Source organism: Triticum dicoccoides, chromosome 1B, assembly GCF_002162155.2.
Source record: "Triticum dicoccoides isolate Atlit2015 ecotype Zavitan chromosome 1B, WEW_v2.0, whole genome shotgun sequence".
Lineage (NCBI taxonomy): Eukaryota > Viridiplantae > Streptophyta > Magnoliopsida > Poales > Poaceae > Triticum > Triticum dicoccoides.
In genome coordinates this window covers 223003586-223013905 of record NC_041381.1, presented here as the reverse complement: position 1 = coordinate 223013905, position 10320 = coordinate 223003586, and the positions used below count along the sequence as shown (strand labels likewise).

The following is a 10320-nucleotide window of genomic DNA, read 5'->3' as shown; positions in this document are numbered from 1 at the left end:
CAGTGTAGAGCTTCTCTCTGTGGGAAATGCATTGGAGCACCCGGGGCCACTGGGACTTCTCCAATGTATCTATAATTTTTGATTATTCCATGCTGTTATATTATCATTCTTGGATGTTTTACAATCATTTTATATCTTTTTTGGTACTAACCTATTGACATAGTGCCAAGTACCGGTTGTTGTTTTCTGCATGTTTTTTACATCGCAGGAAATCAATACCAAACGAAGTCCAAACGGAGAGAAACTTTTTGTGAATTTTTTTTGGATCAAAAGACATCCAGTGAGCCGGAGAAGCACCTGGGGGTGCTCCGAGGGGAGCACAACCCACCAGGGCGCGCCTGGAGGCCCAGGCGCGCCCATGTGGGTTGTGCCCACCTCGGTTGCCTCCCGAACCGCCTCTTTACTCTATAAATACCCCAATATTCCCGAAATCCTAGGGGAGTCGACGAAGATAAATTCCAGCCGCTGCAAGTTCCAGAAACCACAGATTCAATCTAGACGCCATCATGCAGGGGTTCATCATGCCCATTGGTGCCTCTCCGATGATGCCTGAGTAGTTCTTTGTAGACCTACGGGTCCGTAGTTAGTAGCTAGATGGCTTCCTCTTTCCCTTTTGATTCTCAATACAATGGTCTCTTGGAGATCCATATGATGTAACTCTTTTTGCGGTGTGTTTGTTGGGATCCGATGAACTTTGAGTTTATGATTAGATCTATCTTTTTATCCATGGAAGTTATTTGAGTCTTCTTTGAATCTTTTAAATGCATGATTGCTTATAGCCTCGTATTTCTTCTCCGATATTTAGGTTTTGTTTGGCTAACTTGATCTATTTAACTTGCAATGGGAAGAGGTGCTTTGTGATGGGTTCGATCTTACGGTGCTTGATCTGAGTGACAGAAGGGAACCGACACGTATGCATCGTTGCCATTAAGGATAATAAGATGTGGTCTATTTATACATAAATAGATCTTATTTACATCATGTCATCGTTCTTATTGCATTACTCCGTTTTTCGATGAACTTAATATACTAGATGCATGCTGGATAGCGGTCGATGTGTGGAGTAATAGTAGTAGATGCAGGCAGGAGTCGGTCTACTAATCTTGGACGTGATGCCTATATAATGATCATAGCCTGGATATCGTCATGATTATTTGAAGTTTTATCAATTGCCCAAGAGTAATTTGTTTATCCACCGTTTGCTATTTTTCTTGAGAGAAGCCACTAGTGAAATCTACGGCCCCCATGTCTCTTCTTTATTATATTTGCCTTTGCGATCTATTTTCCTTTGCTTTATTTTCAGATTTATTAAACCAAAAATACAAAAATACCTTGCTGCAATTTATTTCATTTGGCGTTTGATCTATCAATATTTATAACTCTCTCACGCCCGTTTGCTAATTTCTGGCGCCGTTACCCGAAAGGGATTGACAACCCCTTTAACACGTGGGTTGCGAGTATTTGTTATTTATGTGCAGGCGCTATTGACGTAGTGTTGCATGGTTCTCCTACTGGTTCGATACCCTTGGTGTCATCACTGAGGGAAATACCTACCGTTGCTGTGCTACATCATTCATTCCTCTTTGGGGAAAAAATGACGTAGTTCTAGCAGACATCAAAAGGAATTTCTGGTGCCGTTGTCCAGGAGACATCATCAACATCTACGAGGTTCCTAATCATAAATCTCATCTCCTTGCAATTTATATTATTTGTCATTTGCCTCTCGTTTTTGTCTCCCCCACTTCACAACCATTTGCCGTTTTATCCACCTTCTTTTTCGTTCGCCTTTTTCTCGTCAGGTCTCATGTTTCCTTGTGTTTCCATGTGCCTTCTATTTGCTTGCATCTTCTCTTGCTAAAAATATATTGTTATGGATCCTCATCCACTTGCTAATATTTTTGAAAGATCCAATTATGATGAACCAATTGCTAGTGAATTGAGTTCACTAGATTATCTTTATGAAGTTTTGCTTGAGATTTATGAATCTGAAAATTGTGATGAAGTGTAGAAAAAAGAAACTAATGAAGTGATTCATGATAGCTCCTTGAATGAAAAGCATGATTGCAATGATGTTATTATAAATTCTATTAATGTCAATTGTGTTAATGAGATGCAAAACCCCAAGCTTGGGGATGCTAATTTTGGTACGTCTACTACTTATTGCAATGATCATGATTGTGGTGATTCTTCTTATGATCTTGAAAATTTATTTCAGCCTTATGATGAATATGTTTGCGACAATATTAAAAGTGGGTTTTGGAAGAGTGTCAACTTTAGGTAATAATGATTCCACTACTTTGGAGCATGATCAATCTTATGAAATTTTTGATAAAAGTGGTCTTTGAGAGGTCATGACCTTATTTGATGATCCCACTATTTTGGAAGAGTGTCAACATTGCATGCATGTGGATCATGTAGAGAATATGTTATGTGATAGCTATATTGTTGAATTTGAATATGATCCCACATATAATTATTATGAGAGAGAAAAATATGGTTGTAGAAATTTTCTTATTACTAAATTACCTCTTGTTATGTTGAGATCGTCAATGTTTTATTCCTCTTCTTTGCATATGCTAGATGTTTCTTGTCTTGATAATTTATTTGCTTATAAAATGCATATGCATAGGAAGTATGTTAGACTTAAGTGTGTTTATCACATGTTTTATGATGTCCTCTTCGTATTTCAATTACTACATTTCATGTGAGCATCATTGAAATTATTATGCCTAACTAGGGGCGTAAAACGATAGCGTTTGTTGGGAGGCAACCCAATGAATACAATTTATTTTTGTCTTTTGCTTTCTGTTATTGAGTGTTTGCACAATTATGCTACAGTTATGATTGTGTTTTTTGTGTTTTAGTTAGTGTTTGTGCCAAATAAAGCTTTTGAGATCATGTTAGGTGATAGTTGATTTGATCTTGTTAAAAAATAGAAACTTCTGCGCCCAGAAGAATAATTTTAACATATAAGGAGGCTAGCCAACTTGCCTCCACGGAGCTCCCCGATTGGGCCGTTCCTGGCCGTCCGATCGTAGTAAATTTCCCACCTCGCCTCCCCTCGGACGTTGGATATTCACTGCATATTTCACCTTGTTATTTCTTTCACATATGTATGACCGGTGGGCCGCTTCGTCGGTGGGGTCGTCATGCATTGGCTGGGTTTGCCGGTGCGAGGGTCTGATTGGTTGCACCTCTGGAAAGCCCATTTGCCCCCAATCCCCACAGCCGCCCGCCCGCACCCCTCCCTCCTCCCTCGTCTCAGCCGCCACCCCCACGAACCCTAGTTGCGCCCTCCTGCATCCTCCCCTCCCTGGTCCGCCCCAAGATCCTCCTCCTCCGTCCTCACATGCTCCACCCTGAGCACGCCGTCGGCGAGGCGCACCGCAAGGCCCCGGAGCAACTCAGCCAGAGCCCCTCCGTACAGGAGGAACCCCGCGGCCAGCGCAACCAACAACGGTGGCGCATACAAGAGCTCGGCCTTGATGGGCCGCGCGCTGTACGCGAGGGTCACGTCCGCGCTGGAGGGCAGCAACGAGCACATGGTGTGGTACAAGGAGGTGCGCAGGGAGAAGGTGCACGGCTCCGCCTAGCACCATGTGTGCGGCGGCGGGGACAGGCAACCACGGGCAGATTTTGGGGAGCGGCACGAGCATCAAGAAATGGCTGATTCCAAGGTGGGCTTTCCCTTGGCTCCTCTCTCTCTCTCCCCATCACACAATAATTTCCTCCTGATCCCATCACACAATAATCTCCTCCTGATCTTGTTATTTATGCATCTCCATATGTCATTGATGTTGTTCCGATTTGCAGGCATGTCAAGATCAAGGATATTTAAAGTTGTTTCTTCTATCGATGGAAGATTTCAGATACTTCTGTAGATGAATTTCTAGGATAAGATACATTGTGTTAATTGTCCCAAAGATGGAACGATTTGCTCCATGGAAATTATCTCCTTAGTTGCATTCCATTTACAGGTAAAGTGAGATTGTTACCTTTGTTTGATTTTCTGTTCAAACTTCACAATTGGAGTATGGATATTAGCTTAGTTGTTGTATTGAATTTTTCATTAGAGGGGCCCAGGCTGAGACTTAATACTTAATTACTTTCTCTTTGAACAAAAAAAAAGAGTGCACTTATGAAATGTAAAATGTGAAGTGCACACCCGACATCCTCCAATATTACCTGATTTGGTGCTGATTTTCATCTTCCAGTTCATGTTCATTGCCTTGCTGTGGTTGCACCGTGGTCTGTGGGGAACATGAACAAATACCTTTGCTACAACCGAGGTCTTAAAAGACCAGTCAAGGAGAGATAGGTTCGGTGAGTTATTTTACCCTCTGTTTATCCCTCTCAGATTAGCGGCGAAGAAGGATCTTTTTTTTCATTTCCTTTTGATTTCCTCTCTTGTTTGACAGGAACGAACTTTTTCTTCATAATTTTGTAGGGGTTGTTATGCTCTGTCCCTCGAGGTAAGTTTGCTAGGCAGCAACTTACTCCTATCTTGTTTTTTTTAGTTTTGACCATGGTATGGAAATTACATGTGGTCGATGGTGTCAAGTTTAGGCAGGTGCCATCTGCATTTTGTGAAGATTGTCGTCATCTAGATTTTATTGCGGCATGATGCATATGTAATAAGGAATTTGGTGTTTCAGAAGCATCATTCGAAGTTCGTATGCTAAGATCTCAATTGGCAAGATAAAAAGACCACTACTTCTTACCTTCCAGTCATTTTAATATTATAGGAATGTAAGTGTGTACTAAGTAGAAAAGATGGTTGAATTCAGTGCCCCTGCATTTACACGACTAGGTGTTATTCATTTTTTGTTTCCTTTGATGCGCTGAGTACATATTGGAGCTTGTTGGGTACAAAATGTTTCCAAGATTAGTTTAGGATCAGAATTATTGTCATGTTGTCCAGATATTGCTCTAAGAGGTTCCTAGAATTAGTTTACTATCAGAGTTATTGTTATGTTGTCTAGATATTGCTCTGAAGAATCCAAACATACTTTTCAGGTTGCTTGGTTATAATTTTTGCCCCCCAAATGGCAGCTTTGCCCATTTTCTTGCTATAATATTATCATAAGGCTTGATTAATTTTGAACATACCTTTGTCTTTTCACTCTTATGTTATTTTAATAGTTATTTGACATGCTGTAAACTATTTCTTTTATTTTTCCAGGAAGAAATAGAAGTTGAGGGGAAGCTATTGCATGCTGGGAAATCAGTTGGTGCTGTCTATGTTGGTTTCCGGAAGAAAAGGACCGGCAAATTGATGGCTCAGGCACGTCGTACAAAGTACCTTGCTGTATCTTGCAGATTGTGAGGATTCCCTTCTGTTGTAAGATAAAAACCTGGTTATGTGTTGCATCTCAAAATCAAGATGTTGATTCGAGAAGAGAAAGGAGTTGTCGGCGTGGTGTGGTGCGAGACCTTTGTCCCGGAGCATGCAGATTGTCAGTATAAAGTAATGGGTATCAATGTTTTCTCATACATATGATTCTGAAGTAATAGAGAGCAGGAAGTGGTAGGCTTCATGCTTTATACATCGTGTATATACGCATAAAGTACACCCACATAAACTATAGTTCGTAATATCGGCAGCAAACAGAGGCACAACTAAGTAGTAGCATGTCCCTATTTTAAATGGGTAAAAAAAGCGCTTATCAAAAGAACAGTATCTCTGTTACATGATAAGAACGAATGTTTGCTTTTATGCATATGTGTAAAAGCACTCCACTATCATGCAAATAGTATCATGTTCAGAGCCTTAATAATGGCAGTTGTAAACCCAAAATAATCCATCTTATAATTTAGTATACAAAACAGATTCCGGTGAGAATTACTCCAATAAGAATGCTAGCTGCTACCATATATCTAATTGGTCCCAGATTGAAAATTTCAGTTGTTAATCTCCGAATGCAGTATGCACTTGTGCTGAAACATAGAGCGTGTGCAGTGTTGCTCTGTACAAGAATAAAAAATCTCGGTTGTTAATCTCTGAATGAAGAAGGATCATGGTTCCCCACCTCTCTACTACTCATATTAATGCCACCCTTTGCTAATTTATCTTTGGTTGTTCAATGCATGATAACACTTTTTGAATTTGCAACATATGATACCTTCATCTTCTGAGTAGGAAGTCACTGGATAATATAATTAGACGAATACAACGTTAGAAGATGCCACAACCTCGAATATACCTAAATCTGGAAAAACAATTGGTTAGGTAGGAGGTCTATTGACACAATTTCCAATTTTTTAGTGCAAGATGAACTCAGTTTGGGGTTCTTCATCTATTCTCAGCGAGTGTTAGTTTTGTATTTTGTGTGTACTTCCACTTAATAATTAAAAATTTCATGATACATCCGATTTTATAAAGGGCTACCTCACAAGCATTTGATAGTAAGAGAATTAGTCCATGATATTGCCTCAACTGCATGTAATGACTGATAAGCAAGCTATTCTCCAAAATAAGATTACTGGTTGATCTGCTTACCACCTTCTCATTTCAGGCCCTCTTGCTATAGTCATGTGAAAGGATGGTGTTCGGAGCTATATATTGGAAAATATTTCTTGGCATTCCATTAAATTTTCGAGGTAACAATTTTCCATCACTTCAACACCATAGTGTGTTCCATAAATAGCTTGAGTATGGTATTATAATTGTACTCTTTTCCTTAGATAAGGTATTTTAATGTTTTAGTGTTCTCCAACTGCAGCGGCCATGTCGTGACTGTCGTGTTGAGTTCTTGCACAAGCACAACCTCTAGCCCAGTGAGCACACTCACCCCACTTAGTTTTATGGTCTTGGTCTGTTTTACTGTACTGATAATACATAGAAGATGTGCCGGTGAGTAGAAATGCTTACTGGATTTTGCATCTCTCCCTTCAACAGTTTTGAATGTAGCATCATCTGCTATTAATGTCATTCTGCCGCCAGCAAATTACTCACCTGGCATTTTTGCTCTGAATGAAATACACAGACAACATCTGTTGTTTATCGTCTGCAATATGATTGCTTTTACAGGCTTGGTTGAGTTCCTCTTTATTTTCTAAGAAATTATGCATTGGACTTGGCACGGAACTGCTGCATTGTTATCAATTTGGCACTTGGTTGTTCGTCGCCGCTGAGCTACTCTAAGCAAATTTATTTATCTGTGCCTTAAAAGTGTTCGACTGATTGATCATAAAGCTATGCTGCATATTATGCTCTTACGAACGGCAACCCTGTTTTGCTACATTGGTCTGGCGTTAGGTACGGAAAAGATTACAGGTATCACTTAGAATCTCGGAGCTATCAAACAATTCTTCTTGATTAGTACTACTACATGATACTACGATAATATACATTGTAACTGCTCTTTCCTGAGTGAATCTATTTAATTGTGCCTTAAAAGTGCTCGATGGATTGACCGTAAAGCTATGCTGCATATTTTACCATTGAAAGTGTGGACATATAGTTCTCCACAAATGTTATACCCCCTGCTGCAATTATTGACCCTTTTAGCATTCAATCAGAAACCAAGACGGCAATCCTCCAAACTTTTCAGTAACTTCGTATGTTTAATATCCTTTGATAATTGATAGTATGTTTCTCTTCAGATATATACCGGATTGAGTACTGCACTTTTAACTTATATACCATGGTCGTGCCTGATGATTGCTGTCATGCTTTGTGGGTTGCATTGTCGCCAATAGTTGCAAAACCACGCGGAGATGTACAAAATGCGTAAGCACTTAAGATTGGGATCACCTGGTGTATTACCTGGGCCTTACTCTCATGTACTACAATTGTTCAAAGCTATGATTTAAATGATCATGGTGTATTACAGAAAAGTCTAAAAATACTCATTATTGTCCATGTTAGTCAGGATCAAGATTTCTGCGTAATTATTTTTATTGTCAAAAATTTTTAAGTACAATGACAATTGTTCCTGTTCGTTAGGCCTTGATCTTACTATCCTATCTGAATATTCCTTTTATGACAATTCACATATCTATGCGATTGCCGGAGATGTAACCATGAGAGGAGCAGTGGCAATACTCAAAAAATTTAAATGGCGTGGTTTGAGTATATCCATTACAGGGATCGCAAAAATTATGCACAACGACATTGGCATCATAGACAAGTCGTTTGGGCTTCAAACTGCAGTGGGGATTGCTCAGCAGGCGATCGATGCGGCACATGTGGAGGTTGTGAGCTTTGTGAATGGCATCGGTCTTGTCAAACTTAGGGGCAGGAGTACGGGCCACATTGCTATCAATGCCACCCTGAGCAGCCGAGATGTTGACTGTTACTCCCTCCGTCCCAAAATAGTATAAAGTTAGTACAAAGTTGAGACACTTATTGTGGGACGGAGGGAGTATTTATTTCTGGGATTTTGAGTTCCTGGACCTCCGTCCCAAAATAGTATAAAGTTAATACAAAGTTGAGACACTTATTGTGGGACGGAGGGAGTATTTATTTCTGGGATTTTGAGTTCCTGGATTAAAGGATAAAGACGAAGGAGCATGCTGTCTGTTGTTGCTGAAGTCGCTGGTAAGGAGTTATTCCACGGACTGATGACCAGAATCAAGAGCAGGATGAGTCTGGCAACTGTCCTGCATGGTTAAAAAACTAATTTATATCTTTTGTTTCTTTGACGGTTATACTCATTTCTCTTATCATTGTATAAAATCAATTGTATTTTTGTTGTTGGCCGCTTGTTTCTTCTGTGGGCTCATTTTCTAGGAGAATGAGATGTTGCATAAACTACTATATAATGTTTGGTTCCCTTCAATCCATTTATTAGCTAACTAATTTTGGCTGTTGTTGCACATGATACAATTGTACTCTGTTGTTGCCATCTTGCCTTCTATAGTTTTATATGTGTTTAGCTCTGTACAATCAATTACACTTTTTAACTAATTAATAAAGGAGTAAAGAAAAGGCATGCATATGTTTAAAAAAATGGGCATATACATTCTTTTACGTTTTTTAACGCACGTCACAAATACGTTTCTCTTTTCATACATAAGGATCTGTTATACCACCAAATAAGTATGTGCGTGCGTGTGTGCGTGTTTTTTTCATTGTACACAACAATTTTCAAAACGCCTAAGTGGTTGCTAAAACCTATTTTTACTGAGAAAGATAAATCTTTTCAAAACACTCATTGTATAGATTTTGAAGACAATTCTATCTTAATTTTTCATACCAAGCCATGTTTTTTTTGTTTTAAATTAGACTATAAAGTTAAGCCATGTATATTCATATCGTATACACAATATTCCACCGTGTTTACTATGGCAAAAACTTTTCAAAGAAAACCATAGAATCATCAAAACAAGCACACAACGCAAAGAAAATAGAATCTGTCAAAAACAGAACAGTCTGTAGCAATCAGGGAACTTTGAATACTTTTGTAACTCCAAAAATTCTGATAAATTAGGACAACGTGGGAAATTTGTATATCAATCTAGTGTAAAACATTCAGAGAAAAATCATGTTTTTTTTGTTTTAAATTAGACTCTATAAAGTTAAGCCATGTATATTCATATCGTATACACAATATTCCACCGTGTTTACTATTAGAGGGATTAAACCATGGAACTTTTTTATCACGGACATAGCTTTAGCGTGCCTCTGTGCCATTTGGCGCAACGGGTCCACTAGTTTTTATAAATCACGGAAACGTGATTTTTCTCTGAATGTTTTACACTAGATTGATATACAAATTTCCCACGTTGTCCTAGTTTGTCAGAATTTTTGGAGTTACAAAAGTATTCGAAGTTCCCTGATTGCTACAGACTGTTCTGTTTTTGACAGATTCTATTTTCTTTGCGTTGTGTGCTTGTTTTGATGATTCTATGGTTTTCTTTGAAAAGTTTTTGCCATAGAAAGGTTGGAATACAGTAGATATAATTCAAGAATAAAGTAAGGGTTGGTTTGCTACAGTATTTATAGTAGTGATTTGTTTTCTTATACTAATAGATCTCATGAAGGTTTTGTTAAGTTTTGTGTGATTCAAGTTTTCAAGTTTTAGGTGATGTTACGATGGATGAAGAAATAAGGAGTAAGAAGAGCCTAAGCCTGGGGATGCCCATGGAACTCCAAGCTATTATCCAAAGAGAAGCAAGCAACTAAGCTTGGGGATGCCCGAGTGGCATCCCCTCTTTCTTCTAACGACCATCGATATTTTACTTGGAACTATATTTTTATTCGTCACATACTATGAGTTTTGCTTGGAGCGTCTTGTATGATATGAGTCTTTGCTTGTTTTGCTTTTTGTTTATGTCTTGAATCCTTGCTAGACACACCTATTTGAGAGAGCCAAA

The 10320-nt window shown here is 38.9% G+C and overlaps 1 long non-coding RNA gene across 7 annotated transcripts; it reads left to right on the top strand.

The window, feature by feature from the left end:
- The first annotated feature begins 3233 nt into the window (after nucleotides 1–3233).
- Nucleotides 3234–8694, top strand: LOC119329227. Of its 7 annotated transcripts, none has more exons than XR_005159362.1 (7): nucleotides 3234–3677; nucleotides 3814–3977; nucleotides 4215–4323; nucleotides 4419–4472; nucleotides 5183–5467; nucleotides 6516–6600; nucleotides 6723–8694. It is a non-coding gene; the product is annotated as an uncharacterized LOC119329227 (long non-coding RNA). The 7 variants fall into 7 exon arrangements; XR_005159358.1 differs by having other exon boundaries at nucleotides 5183–5474; XR_005159353.1 differs by having other exon boundaries at nucleotides 5183–5527.
- The last annotated feature ends 1626 nt before the right edge of the window (nucleotides 8695–10320 follow it).